Genomic DNA, 22315 nt, shown 5'->3' with positions numbered 1-22315 from the left:
AATTTATCTTGGAGAACATTCAACATATTGCCTAATTGAAAAAAAAATAGGGTCTTACAAATACCAAGCAAATTATGAAATTGGTAGTATAATTTATATATAATAGATGTTCCCGTATGTTTGTCTAAGTATTCTTTTAACTGTTAAATGATAAAACCTACAAATATAATTTTCTAATGGACTATTTCTCTCTTTAAATTGGTAAATTGAAATTGGTTTAAATTGAGAAATTTATTTTGCTCCATATATTGTCATGATTGTAAGGTCAGGCACCAGTGACCCAAAGAGGCAGATTAAAAGCTGCTGAACGAGGCTTTATTGAGATTCGCTCCCAGTGGAGACCCTCTGGTCCAACAGACCAGGTCTAAAGAATCAAGAGGAGCTCAACCAGACTTAGGGCAGTAAGGGAGGGCTTGGGACAGGAAAAGGAGGTTTTTTTGACTCCCTTGTCCTACTGACATTGGTCAGGGGAGCTTGTTGAGACGAGATTGATCAGGAGGCCCTGCTGATTGACAGGTGGTTCTGTTGGCGCCTGATTGGTGGTTCTTTTGTGTGGGCAGGTTGCTTGGTGCTGTTCCTTAATCACCTCAGACTGACCTAACAATGATCTTATACTAACCTATATAGAAATATTAGGTCTCTTAATGAACTGTTCTTCTATAATTTTATTAAATGTTAATAATGTCTTCATACCTTGAAGACTATTTAATACATAGAATATATATCATATTATATATATTATATATATTGTATATAATATGATATATATCATATTATATATAAGACTATTTAATATGATATATATGTATAAATATATATCATATGCAATTCCTAAGCGCATATATATATATATATATATATATATATATATATATATATATTTCCATGCTTTCCTTTTTATACTATTCTTTGAATGGTTTGAGGAGTATGTACATGTATTTTTGTTTTATTTTGTGGTGTTGAGGATTGGACCCAGGGCCTCCCACATGCTATGCAAGACTTCTACCATTGAGCTTTTTCCTCTAGCACTATGTTTATTTTTTAAATATATCATGTTCCTTGCAGGCATAATGTAATAGAAATTTGTTTTTTTTTTCTTCAATTCTGATAATGCCTATATTAGATTTATGAACATTTTCTTTTACTGTTAAATAGTCTTTGCTGGCATCAGATCAATATTGGCACTAGATTTGCCATTTTAGGTCAGGAGCCATTTTATCAAGAGGCTCTAAAGTTTCAATTCTGAGGCAATACTGCTTAATTTCCTGTAAGAATATGTGCCTGCTAAATGATCAACCTCACTGCAGCTTAAACTCCTAAGCAGTTTATTATGATCAACCAGTTTATGATGCAACTCCTAAGCAGCTATGAAATTCCTCTTGCAAGCTATGAAGATGCTCTGTGTGTGGCGACAAGCTGCTGCTCTCCTAAAAGGGACAGCTTTGTTGGTTTACCTCTTGTTAATGACAATATTTTGCATGGGATGCTTGAGTGTGGCATGGTCTTTGAACTTGGACACTGTGAGTATCCTTTTAGTCTTGAGATATAGTTTAGTTACAAAATACTCACCGTTACTGGGATTAGTTCCAAGAACTTTTTAAAATGTATGCAAAATATTTTCACTATACCACCCATGTCCCTACACAAAAACTGGAAACCAATTAATTGCTTTCTGTCAGCTCAATTTTGCCATCTATAGAATTTATTAGAAATGAGGTACATAGTGTAAGTAAAATCGTACAATATGGAGTGTTTTGTATGAGCTTTCTTTTACTAAAAACTGTACTTTTAATATTGACCAATGCTATGTTTACACATAGCACACATAGTTTTTTTTTTTTTTAACTTTTGACTAATATTTTATGGACTTGTAAAATTATCACTCAATACTCTAGTTAATATACTTTCATTGTTTCTAAAATGGTCATTTATGCTCCTTGCAGGATAAATTATGACTAAATTTTCTTGGAATATTTACATGTTTATATCTACACATTTTTATCACCTTGGGGAAAATACCTAGAACTGATATACTGAGACTAGCTCATTGACAGATACACATAAAATAAACCTTATAAGAAACTTCCAAAATGCTTTCCAAAGAGGCTGTAGTTGTTTTTTATTTAATATTTTCCTCTTGACAGCTATGAGTGGGCATTATTTGCTCTACATTCTTGCCAATATATGATATTTTCAACATTTTAAATTTCATCCACTCTACTTTATATGATATAGGGGCACCTCATGACTCACTTTCCATTTCAGTGTATCTTGAAATATACTGACAAAATATTTGTCAATATATGACATACTGTAAAAGGGGTTCACTTGATGCTTTAACTATATCCCTGGTGGCTTTGAAACTTACATGTTTTTTTTTCTTTTTTCCAATCTTCTTTTTCATAAATTTCTCCTCCCTGATATTTTTTTCTATAAACTTCTCCTCCATCAACTTCTTTTCCTCAAACTTCTTCTTCCTGATATCCTCCCTGATTTTCTCCTTCCTGATCTTTCCTCTCTAATCTCAGTTTCTCTGAATCATTTCTATAAAAGTCCCCTGTTCCTGAGGAAGGGCAGAATAACAGATTTTGGGACTCTAGCAAAGCAAAAAAAATTATTTTTCCTTTTTCTCAAGATCTTGGCTTTGTTATTGGATTGGCATGGAGGATGAGAAGCAAGCTTTCGGTTATGATACATCTTATTATTATTAAGTCTTAAAATCTATTAATTCTCAATACAATTCCTTTATTGAATATGTGACTAGGGTAGGGTATATCTTCTTCAAATATGCATTTTTTTTTCATTTTCTTAACATTGTATTTTGAAGAAATAATGACCAGTTTTTGAGTGGATCTCTCCCTTTTCTATGCTCTTTAAGGATCTTGATCCAATCCAAGACCATACATTTTCTTCCTATCTTCTTCTAGAAGTTGTGCATTTTTAGGTCTTACACAGCTACATGTAATGTTTTAAGGTACTTATTTAACATAAATCTTGAGGCTTGTAAATTTTTTATGCAAATATATCCAATTATTTTGGCAACCTTTAATGAAAAAAATATACTTTCCACTTAAATTTCTGTTTTATTTTTCTGAAAATCAGTTTATCACATTTTTGGTTTTTTTTTTTGGTAAAATTTATTTTGTTTCACATTTCTATGTTTTTATCCTTATAGCAGAAACATAGTCTTGGTTGCTATGATTTTATGTGTCTTGAAATTATATAATATAAATCCTCCAAAACTGTTACTTCACTTGGAATTATTTTAGCTAGTCTAAGGAACTTCCCAGTGCATGCATGTATAATTTAAAATTAGATTGTTAATTTTGTACCAAAAATGTCCTGTTCTCATTTTTATTGGAATATGATTAAATTTATTGTTCAATTTGGAAAGAATTGGCTTCAACAATATTGTGTTTCTTTTCAATAAACAAAGTGTGTTTCTATGTTTCTTTCTTTCCTTTTTTTTTTTTTTTTTTGTGCTAAGGATTGAACGAATGGCCTTGTACATGCAAAGCAAACATTCTACTAACTGAGCTATATCCAAAGCCCCCTATATTTCTTTACTTATTAAGTTTCCAGTGGAATTGCTCTGTACTCTTTGTGATTTTTTATAAATTATATTTTATGCTATCATAAATGTTTATTCAATAGCTAATGTTCAGTGTAGTAAAATTTAGTTTATTTTTTAGATTAATGTTATATTTAATTTTTTAAATTTAGATTTATTTTCCAATTTATCTTTATCTTTTAAACTTTCTAAGCTCACTTATTAGTTTTAGTTTTTTTATAGAGTGCTCATAATTTTCAGTATAATGTGAAATAGAAATGCTGGAAGTATATATGCGTGATCTTAAATTGTGTTGACTGATTTTTTAAAATGAAAGTAACATTATATCCCTGAGATAAATGCATTTGGCCATGAATGATTATCATTTTTATGTTTTTCAGGATTTTATTTGCTAAAAACTTACTAAGAATTTTCTTGTGTGTTCATGAAAATACTGATGTATGATTTTATATTTGTGTATTGCTTTTGTTGATTTTGCTGTTATTGTAATATATGTCTTATAAAAGAAATTGGGATAGTTCCTTCTGTTCCAATTTCTGGAAGAAATTGTGTAGAATTGGCAGTAATTATTTTCTAAATGTGTGGTAGAATTCACTAGTAAGGCATCTAACCTGAAGTTTCTTTTAAGAGGATATTTCATACTACAGATTAAATTCCTCAAATATATGTATGGGGAAGGTTTAGTTATCTGTTTTTTCTTGATCATTGTCCTTTTGTGTCACTTGAGAGATTGTCCACTCCCCTTACATTATTAAATATTTGGGTTGATAATAATATTACTTTATTTTCCATTTAATAACAAAATTTGTAGGAGGGTCACCTCTTTGTTTCTGATCTTGGAAAATGATATCATACAGATTTTTTTTGTAATCAAGGAAATTGATTACAATCAACCTAATTTATTAGGTACCCTTCATAAAACAAACCAACATTTTAGTTTTTTAAAAATGAACTCTTGTTTTTGTGAATTAAGTTATTAATCTCCATTCCAATTTTAATGGTTTCTTTCCCTCTGATTTTTTTATATTTGCTTCATTATTTTCTCTTTGAAATGGAAATTTGGTTATTAGATTAATTTACTAAAGGAGCTCTAATAATGCTAAATATTAAAACAAAAGAATTTAGGATTTTAGGGTTTAGAAACTGGAAACACTTGGAGACTTTTTTAGTTATTAATGATATGTGATTGCTATGGACTTAAAATATGCCGGCTTCAGGAATACTATCATGTTCAGGAATACTGTAATGAGAAGGGACAGTTTCCACACACACACACACACACACACACACACACACACACACACACACACAAATGCACTCAGTTCTAGACTCAAGTATAAAGAATACCTACAGTGGAAAAAAAAAAAAAAAAGGTGTCTGTAGCTCTTCTTACTGCACAATAGTTTGGGGAGCTTAATGCTCATTTACCCAGGACCTTTTCAAGGACACCTTTCCTTATTGCAAATACTTTAAAGAATATATTTTGTTAAATGCAAGCATACTGTAGCACTCATCTCCTAGATCAATTTGTGTCAGACATATTGACAGCATTTCTAAACTTTGAGGAAAGGGTATAAGTGATTAACTTCATGCTTATTGTTCTGCTATTATGACTTATTTTTTAAAAAGACATGTTTCTTTCTGTTTTTCTCTCCCTTCCTCTCCCTAATTTTTCCCCCTCCCTAATTTTAAGGGAAACAAGATTAACTTTCTTCTCCATCCTAGGCAGTTATCTGTCCTTGAGTACACAACCACCACAGGAAAGAAGTAATTCAGATTTGAGGATGGCACCAGATTTAAGAAACTATTATCTCCCAAATTAACAAGTGATTTACAACTCCAGACAGAATGTACTTAGAATGTAGCCTTTGAATCACCTCTTTATACCCCACCCCCACCCCCCTTGATGTGCATAACAATAAACGATATGTGCAATCTAATACCAAACACTTGTATTTATTACTCCTAATGATTTAAATTTGTCTAAAGATTTTACTTGTTTCTGTGTGTGTATGTGTGTGTGTGTGTGTGTGTGTGTGTGTGTGTGTGTGTGTGTGTGTGTTTTAACTTTAAAATGCAAAAGGGACAGTTACTCAAGGGCTCAGCTAACCCAATGTTTTTTCTTCTATGGTTCATAGTGTAACACTGGTTCACTATGTGCTCTGCTACTGCAACTGATTTTAAAATGAACATGTTTATTTTCCTCTCTCTTTGTGCCTCTCCAATCTCTCCCCTTCCTTAATCTCAGGGGAAACTGGATTACCTGTCTTCCATCTTAGGCAGATTTATCTATCATTGGGTACATAGCCAACATAGGGACAAAGTAATGTTGACTTTGAGGATGGCACTGGCATATCTTAGAAATGACTATCTCCTAATTCAACAAGTGAATTACAACTCCAACAGAGCACATGGAATGTAGCCTTTGAATCGTCTCTCTAAAAGCTCCCTGTTTCTGCTGATGGGCAAAATTACATTTTTTTCAGCCCAGAGTCCTCAGTGTTTCTCCTTTGCTAGAAAAGCAATAAGACTTCTTTTTCCTTTTCCTCCAAACCATATCCTCATTATTGCATTGGTACTGGGACAAGGTCTGAGCTTTTGGCAACAATACTATTTACATATTGCATTATTTTCTCTCCTCAGATAATTTCATAAAATATATTATAACCACTTTATTATAACCAGTTCAAAATGTAATAAACAAAAATAGTTTATCAGCCAAACTAAAGTTAAATCTAATTCAGATCAATTCAATCATAAGGACATTTCTAAATCAAAGTAATATACTAATAACTTGACTAAAATTAGCTAACAGTGATCCCCTTTGATACCAACCAAAGTTGCAGAAATTAGAGTTAATCAACAATGAAACACTGTAATTGAACACAATGGATTTAGCTCTTAGTGCAAAGCCAATAAACATACACTGTAAATAAAAGAGTGAAGTAAGTTTTATTATTTGAACCAAGTAATAAGAGCCCTGAGAATAACTTCCAAAGCAGCATCTCCCAAGCAAAAAAAGCAACAGGCATTTATTGGGGAAACTCATGCATATTCATATGGAAAGACTCATCATAACATGTAAAGGTAATACTGGCACATGAGCAGGGGTCCCTAGGGGCTCTTTGGTTCACATTCTTGAACTTCTGAGCAAAGAAGTGAGTGAAATGTGAGAGGCTGGCAATAAAAGCAAAGCTTTATTGAAAGTGCAAGTACACCCTGGGAGACCAGAGTTGGCCCAGCTGACAAAGTAGCTCAAGGCACTGTCTACACAGTGAAGCTTATTTTTATTGAGCTATGGCTAGTTCTCTTTCTTCTCCCCATGGTGGATCTGGGTTTGATTTTCACCTTGATTGACAGCTGAATTTGACACAATTTTCTTTTGCCTGCTCATGCATAAATGCATAAGTTTCTTTCTCCCAGAAAACGCACAGAAGAGGAGTAAACTGCAATGCTAAGGACATGCTAACTAGCAACAAGTTAACTCTAAGTCAGTCGCTTGGGCTACTGAACCCGCCCAAGATCAGGTACTTTCCCTTCAAGGTCTTGAATTCCCCTTGTGTTTGTCTAGCTTCCCCGCTTTAACTGCAAGGTGGCCCAGTTTCACCTTACACTTAATCACATGGAGGAGGGTCACATTTCATATTTAATCAAGCATCTTAGAAGAAAGAGAAATATAATTATGCTCTTATGAGCCCTCTCTTATAATTTCTGGAAACAAAATGTCTAGTATGAAATATGATTTAATATGGATAAAGAGGAGTGTTAGGTGGGGCTGAGGACTCCAGGGGATGATAGTCATTCTTCAGCCTTATCTATCCCTTACCCATCTCCTATATCCTACCTCACAAAGGGAGACACATTTCTTGAGCATGCTCTGTGTGATAGCATGCTTCTTCATGCACTGAATATACACAAAATGGTGGACAGCAAAAACTCTTGGGAGGAAATTTATCATTACCATAAAATTTTGTGAGTAAAGTTCATCTAATTTGCCTAAAAAGAGCGGACTCATTGTGATTCAGTAATTATGACAGGTTTCTTATGGTTTTCTCTGTAGGCTCCTACATGAAAAAAAAGAAAAAAACAAGTTGAAGGACTATTAGTATTTAAAGAAATAGCAGTTTTCTGCCCACCCATCCAAGCATAGATGATTATTCCTAAGCATATCTGCCTAGCAAAAAACCACATGTCCACAACTTACGGAAAAATTTTTCAAAACTGTGCTGCAAATAAACTCATTATGAATGGGAAGATATTACTACAAAATTTTCTGGAAATAATGGCATTCATATTTTCTAATTTAGTATATTTTGACCCAGAAAAATGCTTGTCATATTGATCTGTCTCAAAATCCCATCAGAGTTGGTATATAGTCCATTTATAAAGGTCTACTATGGAGACTCTTTTTTTTTCTTATTTTATACAAAGACAGACTTCCCAATCATATTGAAATAGAAATGAAAACAGCAAAACAAAATGAAACAAAAATGGCAATGACAAACATAACTATCTAGTTTATGAACTTCACTCTGAATACACTTTTAAAGTACATAGAGTTTGGATAAACAACTATGTATGTAGTTTCTTTCATGTCAATTTTTTTCTGTGTCAATCACTTAACCACATGGGGGGGTCACATTTCATATTTAATCAAGCATCTTAGAAGAAAGAGAAATATAATTATGCTCTTATGAGCCCTCTTTTATAATTTGTGGAAACAAAATGACTAGTATAAAATATTATTTAATATGGATAAAGATAATTTTGAGATTATCACAAAATTTAAGGGCAATACATCAGACAAAATTTAAGGGAAATACCTCAGACAAAATTTAAGGGAAATACCTCAGACAAAATAAAGTTTAGGCTAAGAATGCTGGTGCACAGCTATAATCCTAGCAACTTTAGAGGCTGAAGTGGGAGGATCACAAGTTGGAGGCCAGGTTCGGAAATATGGGGACATCCTGTTCTACCCCCTCCATACACCCCCCAAAATAGTGTTGGAGATATAGCTCACTGGTAAAATATCCTAGGTTCAATTATCAGTAGCAATCAATGAATCAGTCAAATGAGATTATGGCTGACTTCATTCCTCAGGATCTGAGGTGAGGCAGAACATAATGGCAGAGGACTGTGTTGGAGGAAAGTGCTCCTGACTAGCAGGAAGCAAAGAGAGCTATACTCACTAAAGACAAAATATAAACCCAAAGTCCCAGGAATCCACCTCCTCCAGTCACATCCTACCTTCCTACAGTTACCACTCAGTTAATTGCTATCAGAGATCAACTCACTGATTAGGTTAAGTAAGGTACTTAAAACCAGATCATTTCATCTGTAAACCTTCTTGTATTGTCTCATACATGAGCCTTTGGGGAACACCTCATATCTAAACCATATCTAAACTTCCTGGCCTGGCCTGGTAATTTGATATATCAAGCCCCATTACTTTCATGAGGAAGTTCCAGCAATGACAATGTAAACAAGATCCTCACAGCTTTTGTGCCTTCTATGTAGACGTATCATGAGCACTATTGTACAGAGAAAAGGGGAAGGAGTGCAGGAGGTGGGGTTTGAGGGATGCATCTTTCTCTGCAGGTGGTCAGAGATAATTCAAATATGGGGTGGGCAAGACCTTGCCTAGAAAGCTGTCAGGAGGTGGAATCCTGCATATTGTAGAGGCTGAGAGTGCCCCTGGATGTCACAGCTGGGGAGTGAGATGCAACACTGTGCCAGTAGCCTAAAGCTGTGTACCAGCCCTATTTGGAACATGCTAAGAGGTGTAATTGATCACAAATTTATATCTAATATGTCATCTTTGGAACAATACATAGAAATCAGTTTTTTTTTTTTAAGTAAACATGATAAGAAGCTTGTCCCTGACCATGGTAGATATTGCTTCCTCTAGTGCCACATCTTTGATATCCTGGCAGACATACTGCATGTCCCTTGGGAAAGTTACATATTTTTTTATTATTTCTCATGACAGTACAATGATCTTGACAATTTATACATTTGAATCAAATGGGGTATAATTTCTTATTTTTCTGATTGTACAGGTTGCAGTATCACATTGGTCATGCAGTCACCTATATACATACAGCAATCATAATGTCTATTTTATTCTGCTGCCCTTCCTATCTCCCCTTCCCCTCCTCTCCCCTCTCACCCCTTCTCTCTACCCAATCTAATGTGACACACTTCTCTTTTTTTTTCTCCTCACAACATCATAAATCTATTCTGTATAATGATGAGGGTCTCCTTCCATCTCCTGTGCAATTCCCCTCTCCCTCATTTTCTCTCCCACCTCTCTTCCCTATTTAGTGGTAATCTTCTTCTCATGCTCTTCCTCCCTATCCCATTTTGAGTCACCCCCCCACTTATATCAGAGAAGACATTTGGCATTTGTTTTTAGGGATTGGCTAACTTCACTTAGCATAATCTGCTCTAATGCCATCCATTTCCCTGCAAATGCCATGATCTTGTTATTTTTTAGTGCTGAGTAATATTCCATTGTGTATAAATGCCACATTTTTTTTTATCCATTCATCTATTGAAGGGCATCTAGGTTGGTTCCACAGTCTAGCTATTGTGAATTGTGCTGCTATAAACATCGATGTGGCTGTGTTCCTGTAGTATGCTCTTTTTAGGTCTTTTGGGTATAGTCCGAGAAGGGGAATAGCTGGGTCTAATGGTACTTCCATTCCCAGCTTTCCAAGGAATCTCCATACTTCTTTCCAAATTGGCTGCACCAATTTTCAGTCCCACAATCAATGTATGAGTGTACCTTTTTCCCCACATCCTCCCCAGCACTTATTGTTGTTTGACTTCATAATGGCTGCCATTCTTATTGGAGTAAGATGGTATCTTAGAGTAGTTTTAATTTGCATTTCTCTGATTGCTAGAGATGGTGAGCATTTTTCATGTATTTTTTGATTGATTGTATAACAACAGAATTGCTGTAGACTTTTCTTTAGTCCAACTGGGAAGACTGCATGTATTTGCCAAGAAATTCTAGTATACTTCAGTTAACACTTTAGGTATTGTAGCAAGAAAAGTAGCAGATTCAGAAACAGTTCCATTAAATGCAGGGAGTGGAGCCACCTGAAAGTTTCTTAACCTTTATAGTTACTTTTTACCTTGGTCACTGGGAACCTGGGCTATCTCACTACTTCAGGTGGGCCTGGTCATCTTGCTTGCAATAATGTTTCTCCTGAGCTCGGTAAAATATATTCTGGTTATTACTCATTGATGTTGCACTAAGATGTGTCAATCAAAGTGTTAAACCAATCTGATAAGACCAACCTCTCCCTCCAGGAGGGAGATCAATACCATGAGCCAGCTTTGCTAAGAAAAATTTCAGAGTAAGGAAGTGGATTGCAAGACAATTGCAGGTGATAAGATGCCTAGATCTCCCTTTTTTGCTTGTAATTTGCAAATATGACTGCAGAATTTTCTGGAAATTCAATATCCTGAAATAAGGAGGAAGTACTAGAGCTAGGCTGGGCTTTGTTTCTCCTCGAAGAGAATATCCTTCAAAACTTTGCTCAGCTAGTACTATTCCTGTGAGAGGGTGGGTTGCCTATCAGAGTTCTTGATCAGTTATGCTAGTGGAACAATCGTAGTGAGATTGCATCCATTCCCAGAAGCTTTCCTAAATCTTGGGGGAATAGCTCAATAATAGATCTTAGACTTCTTTGTCCCTTGCTGCCTATCTGTTAATAAACCTGCTGTTATTTGTTGAGTGTGTTCTGCCTCATTGCACTCAGGCAAACTGATAATCAGTGAAGAGTGAACTTGCTTCTTGGGGAAACATTTTATTTCCCTCAAATATAAAATCAAGTACTCCAGGGCAATTTTTTTTATTCACACAGGCTAGCTTTCATTATATTCCCAAATTAATTATGAAATGAAACAAAAATTAATAATCAGAGAGAAAACTTTATAGAACACTTTATTTAGGGTATAGATATATAGACATAAACATAATTTTTAGATTCTTCAAATCACTAAAAGAGAGAACTTTTATTTATATGTATAGAAATATTTAAACCATTTTCTTGTTTGCATAACCTGGAAAAATTTCCAAGCCTCTTTGCTTTATTTCCTTATTTTGTGTAAACACTGTATTATATTTGTTACTTTCCTGTGATTATCTGTAATATTCCAACTGATAATCTATGAACATACTTGGTGTGTCCTAAAGCATGTTTTCTACCTTTCCCCAAAGCTCCTGTTTATGGCACTATTCTAGAACACAGTATCCTACTCCTTTCTGTGACAGCGACAAACAAAAACATGTGCTCAAATTTTTGAATCAAACTGATTATAGCTACTCTGTCACAGTTTGCTCTTATATTAGATTTCAACCAAATTCAATTACACAGTGTTCTCCTTGCTGCCACAGGATGAATGACAGGACAAAGATGAATGAACACAACTGCTGCAATTGATTGATCCCAACATGCCTGCAGGTTGATTAAAGTGTCTAGGAGCCAAATGAAGAACAGTATTCATCTGTAACTATTGGTCAATTTTTAAGTTAACTGCAAATTTCTTGAAACACTGTGTGCATTGAATTGAATGTTTATATTTTGAGAATACTAGAAAAAAGTATATATATATTAACTGATTTTTATAGATATTTAAAATAAATATTTATTCTATGTAATCAGATTTATATTTACAATGTCCATTTGTTACAAAATAATATTAATTATGTTTATGAGCATATGGTTAAGAGAACAAATAGTGCTACTTATATATTGAAAATATCTTAATTAATTTGCCATGTATTAATGTCTATTGCTGACAGTTAAAGTGGCAAGAAATATTATGTTTATATTTGGAGGGTATCTTTTTTAAAATATTTTTTATTTGTCAATGAACCTTTATTTTTTTTTATTTATATGGTGCTGAGAATCAAACCCAGTGCCTCTACTAAGGAGCTTAAGCCGTAGTCCCTTGAGGGGTATTCACTGAAAGTATTTTAGCATTGTTATTTTATATAATTTGTACATTAGTTAAAGCACAGTAATGGCAAGTGAATTTTTTTGTATTCTAGGATTACAATTGACCTGATTTTGTGATTCAGATTTTCATGAAAATTTATAGGAAGTGCTATTATGTGACAAAGTTATATGTGACTCTTTAAAGCATATGCTAGACACTCAGTCCACTTATATTGAATGACAGGAAGTTCAGGGACCAAACAGTTTGGGCTGGAATTGCTGCTCAAACTTGTTATACAGGAACTAGATCCCCCCTTTTGTTAGCATATGAATTTATTCTCCTATTACTGGAGTTTATTGTACCTCTTGGCCTTACATCTACAATTCTGTCAGGAATGAATCAGAAAAGCCCACATTGTCTTTAGTCAAAGTCTTTTTATTACTTGGAAAGATAAACTCTCCCCTGGTTCCTTGCTCAGCCCTATTTATAGGCAGAGGATGACAATGGAGTTAGGTATATTTGTAAGGGCTAAGTTATAAGCATGTTGCAAGTGTATCACTTGTCTTGTTTTGAGGGAACTGGGTTTCTTGTTTGCTTTTGTGCTTGTTTTTTTTTTTTTGTTGTTGTTGTTTTTTTTTGTTTTTGTTTTTTTGCTTTCAAAATCCTCATAGTCAAGTCAATAGATTTATATGCAAAAGGAAAATCCTGTCTCTTAGACAGCCAATTCATTTTGTCTGTCAGGCTTTAAAAACATGTAAGTCCATATGAATGAAACATAATTAACTAAAAGGAATCATAAAAAGTTGTTCACATAATTTATAAATAAATTAGTAATATTGTATGCAATAATTTTTTAACCATATATTTCAAAAAATCACATTGTACCTTAAAGTACAAACAATATGATTTATCTACTTAAAATAATATGAACTAAAAATATTGAGCAACTGTTTGAGAGTACTACTTTAGTCATTTGCTTATATGGGTTATAATAAATATGTTTTCTCATGTAACAAAACTTTCAAAGTGTTTGAGGTAATAGAAAGGCAAGAAGGAAAGAGATGCTTAATAAATGTGGTAAACACTATTAATGAAACATGAAATAAGGTTAAAAAGTATAACAGAAGACGAGTTCTAAATGTCATACAGTTTGCTTATAATGCCAGCAATGCAAAAGACTGATGCTGAAGAATTCCAAGCTTGAGGCTAGCCTCAGCAATTTAGCAAATTCTGTTTCAAAAAATAAAAAGGCTGGGGATATAACTCTGTGATAAACTGCCCATGGATTCAATCTCCAGTCTCCACTTAAAAAAAAAAAAAAAAAAAAAAAAAGACCCTGTATCTTACTCATATAAGGCCGCCAAGATGATCCTTAAACAGAAAAGAATGATGAGACAATACATCTAACTCAGTTCCTTGGTCCAAAGTTGGGGAAACAAAAACTGGTCCCAGGAAGAATTCAAACAAAGGCAAGGGTTTATTTTGGGATTCTACTCAAACCAGAAGAGCAACAGCACTGATTAAGAGTGTCAGACTGGCTCATGCAAATCACAAATGTGTCCAGCTTTTATGTCATGTGACGGATAGGCAGGAAATTGGGATGTTGATATCACATACAGAGGTGGGATTTTAGTTGTACCTGAGCTCTTCTCCATCATGTTTCATCATGCACCATGTCCTAAGACTGTCTTACGCCTCCACCTAGGAGCTTGCATTTATTTTGCTTATAAGGTCAAAGTAACTGTGGGTTATAGTTCCTTCAATACCTATTCTTCATGTGCATTTCCTCCTGGTCATCTGGAATTTGCTCCTTTTCATGTGGGAGAGTCTGGCCTAATCTCCTGATCTGTTAACTCCACAAGACTGGAACTAACTTGGCTATCTTATTTCTCCTAAGAGATTTTACTCCTTAATTATATGGGGCCTTATTTTTGTCTGTTTTACATTGACCAAACACCAGGGAAAGTGCAAAAGAAAGAGGTGTGGGATTCTCTATTGCAGAAAGAATTTTTCAACTCTGAAAATGAAAATTATGTCCAATTATATTGAAATTTATCGATAGAGGCATGTTATATGTCTCATACAGTCTATTATGAATTTTATTATCAATGCTTTAGTTTCAAGATACTACTTTGAAATTGCTGTTACTTGTATAATTTGGAAAAAAAAGTCCCTATGAAAATGAGATAGAAACTGGATATCTATTATTTCATAGTTTAGATTTATATTTTCAAAAGTCAGGTAAAGAAATGAATGTTCTTTTTGTTTTTGATAACCATTATTTAAGGAATCACATGACAGTATGTGTTTTATTGTATGAAATAACTCATTTGAACATATTCCTTTAAGAAAATAAGAAAGGTGCACATTTTCTATCAATACTAAATGCTTCATTATTTTTTAATTTTAGGCTTGACATTATTGAATCTCTGAGTATAAAAGATAGTATGTATTATATTATTCTACTTATTTTCCAATTGTGTGGTGAGCAAAGAGCTATAGGAAAGGAAGAAATAGATATTAAAAATAGTCTTTTTTTCCTTTATTTTTTGTACCATCCTTTTTTTCAATAAGTATACCGACATTCAGGGAATGTAGGTAATTTGCGAAGGAAGACTTTAAGTAAATGAGTTGACAACAGATTAATTTAGTTATTGTCAAATAGTATAATGACCTTGTTATTTTTTTTAAAAAAATGCATAAATTGGGAAATCTCATTTTCATTCCATTGCTTCTGTTACAGAAGTGACTACAAATATAACTTATGGGCTCTGCAGCAAGCAAGCTTATAATTTATCCATATCTCTATTAGTTGAAACACAGCCCACAAAGGCCTCTGCTTAAGGCTACTGTGCATTATAATCAGATGGAACATTGATAAAATTGACATTCTGACTTCTTATTCCAAAATTTATGTGACACATGACCATATCCAATTTGTAGATAAGATATTATAATAGAAAAAGCGACTTCACAAGTAACAATTCAGCCTTTGGCTTTACCTACTTGCCTAGTATGCATTGAAATTTCAATATATTTAGGAAATATTCGCTACATATGAATCTAATCTCTTGTCTTTTCTTGAATTAGTAAAGTTTTCCATCATCATTATAGGGTATATGTTAAGATTTTTATGTCTTGCTTTGTAGGAATGCCCCCAAGGAACAGAAAATGCTAATAAACTCCTTATTAACTCATTAATACATGAAAACTGACTCTAGAAAAGGGCTTGGCTCCTCAATAAAGCATATCTTTTAGTACAGGTTTCAAAAGATATGGACTTTTGAGCAGTGGATCTCAAGATAGTGAAGTTACAAAATATTCTTCATAATTTTAAAAATACTAAATAGCTATTTTTTTTCCATTCCACTCCTGATTTTTGCTTCTATTTTTACCTAGATTACACCTTTCTTCTTTTTTTTTCCCTCCCTTTGTCTTGTCCACCCTTCCTTTTCTGCATCCTTCCCATTTGTCTTCTTTTTTCTTACCTTTTCTTTTTCTTCGTATACAATGCTGAAGAAAATTTGCTTTCAGAAGTGAGTTCATTTCCAGATTACACTTTCTGTGTGATTTAATATATTGCAAATGTGACATTTTTATGTCACAATTTTTATTCATGTTTGATAAATATTGTGAAATCTTTATCTACAATTGTGAAGGAACTTGGAATGTATTTAACTTCAACAAAATAATATGTAAACATGCTGTTTTATGCTAGCTTTTACATTTGCATGCTTATAATTTGGAAAAACTATTAAGAAAGTAAATTCTTTTTTTGCTATCATGAAATCAAGTTCAGTTTTATAGTTCATGATTTAATTGAAGTTAAACTGTGTTAAACATTAGTGGCATATAAAGGTTTTGTTAAATTAAGGCTTTGAGAGCTGATGATAGTATAAACAACATCTTGGTTCTCTTTAGTGAGAAAAGAGTAAGGAAGGTATGTTATTCTTCTCATTTTCAAACATAATATAAGTTACAGGGGAGAAGATTTTATCATTGGATTAATATTTCTTGGAAGTTAGGTAAACAAAAACAAATAAATGCCCCAATTAATTTTTCTGGAATTTTCTCAGCTTAAAGTCATTAATTTGAATATAAGATCATGTCATTCTTAAGACAATAAATATTAATGCCCAAGTTTTCGTTTTGAAGGCAGCAAATATTGGGATGTTAAAGAAATTGTTTTCAGTAAGTCAGCTATGCTAAAATATAAAATTAAAAAATGAAAAATATGGGGCTGGGGTTGTGGCTTATTGGTGGAGCCCTTGTCTGGCATGTGTGAAGCACTGGATTCGATCCTCAGCACCACATAAAAAATAAATAAATAAAATAAAAGTATTTTGTCCATCTACAACTAAAACTATTTTTTTTAAAAAATACCTGATTAAAAAAATTAAGAAAATCAATTTTTTTCTAACAATGTAAAATTATTTCTAAAATTCTCTCTTTAATATGTATGTGTTCTAGGAGCACTTAAACATTCTCTACCATGTACCCTTGTGTAACTTTTGTGAAGTTAAGTGATCTTGTCAAATAAATATTTCTAAATATATAATGTGAATTAACTAGAATTATAAAAATTATATTGTAAAAGATTAACATTTCTACCTATCTGCTTTATTATCATAGCAAATAAAAGATCTAGGGATTTAATTAATAATTACTGCCATGTAAATGCATGGATTATAAATAATTGCTCAAGATCTCCATAAAAGCTGTAATTTGCTATGAAATTATCTTGGATTTTTAATACTGATGTAATTACAGCTATTAGATACTGTTAACATGAATATGGTTTGTTACCTACATTAATATGTAAATAGAATATTAAGTTTTCCTGACACTTTAATAAAAAATAAAAGCATAATTATTTTTCCAATCAAGATCATAGATTGCCTGTTTTCTACTTGTTGGCTTTTTGACTGTTATTTGTGGATCCTGTGCGAAGAATCAGTGACTGTATGATTTGTCCATATGATAGATGGTTGTGCTATTCTGATGGATAAGGTAAAATGTCTACTCTAGTAGAATCCTGAAATAAGCCAGACTGCAGAGAGACAGCTCTAATCCATTCTGATAAATATAGTAGTAGAGGATACAGGCAAAATACTTTGGGAACACACTATAAAGAATGCTAACTCTCAAGAAAAGATGTTTAAAAACACAAAATATGGTATTCAGGATAATCTCAAGAAATATGTAAAAATCCATACCATGAAGAGTTGAAAAAGACACACATTTGATATCTATGCAATAACAAAAGTATAAAGACTGAGAGCAATGACAATGAATTTAATATCACATTTATTATTATTATTTCCCTTGTACGTTTTTTCTACATTATATGTATAAATCTGCTATTAGACCTTTTTTGTACTTAAAGCAAGAAGAAAAAAAACAGAAGGAATCCACAATGTTTGTTTTAAGGCTCACATATTTATGCATCAATCTCTGTTACATTAAGGCTAATTTCAGAAATAGATGTTTTTCTTCCTTTCATCATCATAAAGAATTTGACTTCCATTTATGTTGTTTATATATATATATATTTTTTTCTCCTGATTATCAAAATATTGAAATGTGGAGAAATATTCCAGATAATTGCAAACCTAGATTGATAAACTTCATTTTGAACATTGATTTTCCTCTACAGGCAATTGCAATCCACAAAGCTACTGAGGTATTCCGAATTTCATAGGACAACAGTGTAAGCTAGAGCCTAGAATGGTACTTTAGAAAGAACCTGTTTAATCATATCAACCTCTTTGATTTCCCTTCTAAAGCCCGAATCTTAACAGTAAGTGTGAATCAGAAATGGGCGAATTGTCATGAACAACAAAAATAGTCAACAAAGAACTCAATTTAATTGTTTAAGAATTATCTAGCCATAGATTAACTGCTTTCCAGAGACAATATTAACATCTCTCTGGAGAAAGAGAAACTCAGAAGAGCCTCAAATGATATGAAGGGTTTTATTAAAAAATATCTACCATTTAAAAAATATAATGTTATCAGTTCAATTAATATCCAAGAATATATAAGCCCTGCCAATTTATAATGTTTGAAATATTATACATTTAGATGGAGTGCTTAAGGGAAATGAGAACAGGCAGAAACAACATTTAAAAAATGTTGAGAATCTTCTAAACCTAACAAAAGACCTCCTCAGATTCTAAAAGCATTATGTGAGATAATTCAAAGGAATACACGTATAATATTATATGAAAACTGATGAAAACTTAAGAATTAGCATCTTTTGAAAAGTAATTAGAATGCAAAGAGGAAGATAATAATGATAGATGACTTTCCAAAATGAGGACACCAGAAACAATAGAAGCCAACCAAATTATGTTATCAAGATGCTGAAAAAAGAAAAATGTTAACATGGGATTTTAGCCAAATTTTCATTCATATAAAAAGGAAAATAAATGCATATTGAGAAACACAAACATCATTATACCTTTATAATAGAAAACAAAATATTTTTTTGTCAATTAAAATTATCCTATGTTGATGTAAGAAGAAATAAATTGAAATGTGAAGGGTAAATGTATGAATTAATTTAAATTAATATACAAAGTTTAATCTGGTTCTGAGAAATTTAAATACGCATGTGAGTAAAGCATATAACAATATTATCACAAAAATGAGAGAAATTAAAGGTAATATTTCAGTCTCTTATATTGACATGTAGGTGAAAAATAATAATTTACATAAGGACATGACAAGTTCTATGAAAATATGTCTATGATACTCATTAAATAATAATAATAATAATAGAATAACACTAATGAGTGTGTGTAAAATAACACAAATATAATTAATTTAATAGATGAAAAAAATATACAAATATTAAACCTAAGTCTATAAATCCTACAAGTAAAGAGCTATTCAAAATCCAGCCAAAGGAAACTGCTATAACTGTCTTATGTAAGAGGAATTTGAACTTTAAAGAAAAAAAATAAGATGAAAGATAAAGAGGAATGTTCCATAAAATGAAAAGATCCAACATGTGGACTTAATGATTTATAAATTTATTCATCTTTAATAAAAAATTTATTTTTATACCTTGAACAAATTGGATTTATTATGAAGTAAAAATTTTAACACTGAAAATAATCAATATAATCAGAACACATAATTATTAAATAGGTAGAGAAAATACAGCAAACATCTATTCAATGATTTTCTAAAAATATTTGAAAGTTATGAAAGCAAAAGAACTTTATAAATTCGGTAAAAAATATCTATAAAACTCAATAGTATAAGCCAGATGAGGTGGCTCATGCCTGCAATCCCAGTGACTCAGGAGGCTGAGGCAGGAGGATATCAAGTTCAAAGCCTGCCTCAGTAACTTTTGGCGAGTCGCTAAGCAACTCAGTGAGACCCTGTCTCTAATAAAATACAAAATTGGTCTGCATGTGGTTCATTGATTGCATACCCCTTAGTTCAATCCCTGGTATCCAAAACAAAAAACAAAAAACCAAAAACCTCAATGGTATAAATGATGATTAATAATAAAATATTATACCATTTTCCACTGAAATTAGGGAAAAATAAATATTTTGTTTATCATCACTGAGCTATATCACCAGCCCTCTTTGTATTTTATTTTGAGATGGTCTCATTAAGTTGATTAGGGCTTTGCTAAATTCATGAGGATGGCCTGGAACTTGCAGTCTTCCTGTCTTAGCCTACTGATCTGATGGTATGTACCACCATCACTATTTTTGACTAATGTTACCACTCAGATGGATTTTGCTTATTTTTTAACTTCATATAATTGGATCCATAATATATTTGCTTTTGCATCTGGCTTTTTAAATTCAACACATCCCTGAGATTTGTCTACTTTTCTGGATGTAAAGATTTTTTAGTTCTTTTTTCATTGAGAGTGTTTGCTAATAATTCAAATTTTAGCATAAAGTTTGTATTATTTTGCCCCTTATTTCCTTTTTTCAATTTTGCTTTTCAAGGTTTTTTCACCTATAGTAAACTGTGGTACAGAATTATTAAATAAAATTTAATATTTTGAGAAAGACCACATTCACATAATTTATTGTAGTACATCATTATAATTGTTTAATCTTATAATTTCTTACTATTGTTAATATCTAATTATCCCTAACTTATAAATTACCTTTTATCATAGGTTTATATGAATATCCTTATATATAGTTTCAGGCATTAATGGGTATATTGAAACAGGTGCCCTAAAAGCAAGAGGGCGCAACTGTGTCTATTAATTGCCCATATTTATGAAAATTGAATCTTAATATTTTATTATTAAATTTTTCATTAACCTAAATTTAGCATTATTTTGTACTTAAGTTCTTTGTCAGTCAATCTATTAGTTTTAATATTGAATGGCTATGCAATAAGAAACTCAGTTTCTTTTTCTTGGTGGTTAAAGTATAAAAAGTAAGGTATTAATTGAAAACAATATATGTACATATAATTACCAACAAGAAGATTTATTTCATTAAATGTACAGTGACATATTTATTAAAAAGTTAAAACTCAATGCATATGTACCTAATAATATGAAAGAGCTTATGTTTCAACTATACAGAACAAATCTGACCAACTTTTAAGAAGAATTGGAAAATATAAAATTAGAATTTAAAATTTCAATATTTTTTCATCAGTAACTATAAAAAGTATAAATGATAAATATATAAATTATATAATGTGGGAAATTTGTACAAGATTATTACACAAATATGCCTTATTGATATATAGAATGATCTATATTCCATAAAACAATAACTGAATATACATTTTTTTCAAGAACATATGAAACATGGGACAATATAGAAAATGTTCTGAGCCATTAAATAAGTCTCCAAACATTTAAAAGAATAAAGTTAAATTAAGTATAATCTGTACAATAAAAATGTTAGCAATGAATAATGAAATTCTATTTGGAAAATTTCCTCTGTGATACAGATACAGTTATTAATATATAACTTTTAATGATGATAAATAAGAGAAAAAACACAATAAAAATTAGTTTGAGCTAATTACAAAAAAAAATCATGACACAACATCATGTATGGTACAGGATAAAGCAATCCTTAAAAAAATGATCATATTTGGATAGTAGAAAGATCTCACATTAGTGATCTCAGTTTCTACTTTAAAACTTGGAAAAAAAGAAGAGCAATTTAGACCCCAAATAACCAAAGGTATAAATATAAGAAAGGCAAGAAAAAGCAGTAAGAAATCCAAGAAGATCATGTACTTTTAAAAAGTCAAAACATTGATAAAATTCCAAACAGTTTGATATTTTAAAAAGGGAAAATTCAAATTATCAACACAAGTTGTACAAAAGAGAAAATTACTATAAGTCTTCCTTATATTAAAGGGTTCATGCATTCAAAGGAAGACCTTGAAAAAAGTACAACAGAGTCAGAATCCCTGCAGGCTTCCCATGAGAAAGCAATGTGTGAATTTGTGAAGGTGAAGCAAAATTGGAATTGAAACTCAAGGAATTAAGAGAGGAGAGTGACCTGGACTGTCTACAGAGTTGCTAATGGCAGAAATATTCAGACTAAGAGAGAAGCTATAAGCACTGCAACTGGCAAAGCCAAAGAGTCAGGGGTGCCCAAACACTTTGGAGCTTACATCTTGCCATCATGTGTCTTAGATGCTGGAATACAGGGATTGATTGTCTAGCTGGGTTACAGTCTTGGCTTTGGTTCTCTCCCTTCAGCGTATGCCCAATTCCTCTTTTTAAAAAGCAAGTGTTTATTTAGAGCCATTGTATATCAGATATATGTAATTTGC

This window comes from Ictidomys tridecemlineatus, chromosome 9 (assembly GCF_052094955.1).
Source record: "Ictidomys tridecemlineatus isolate mIctTri1 chromosome 9, mIctTri1.hap1, whole genome shotgun sequence".
Taxonomy (NCBI): Eukaryota; Metazoa; Chordata; class Mammalia; order Rodentia; family Sciuridae; genus Ictidomys; species Ictidomys tridecemlineatus.
The sequence above is the reverse complement of the archived record's forward strand: the minus strand, read 5'-3'. Positions refer to the sequence as shown.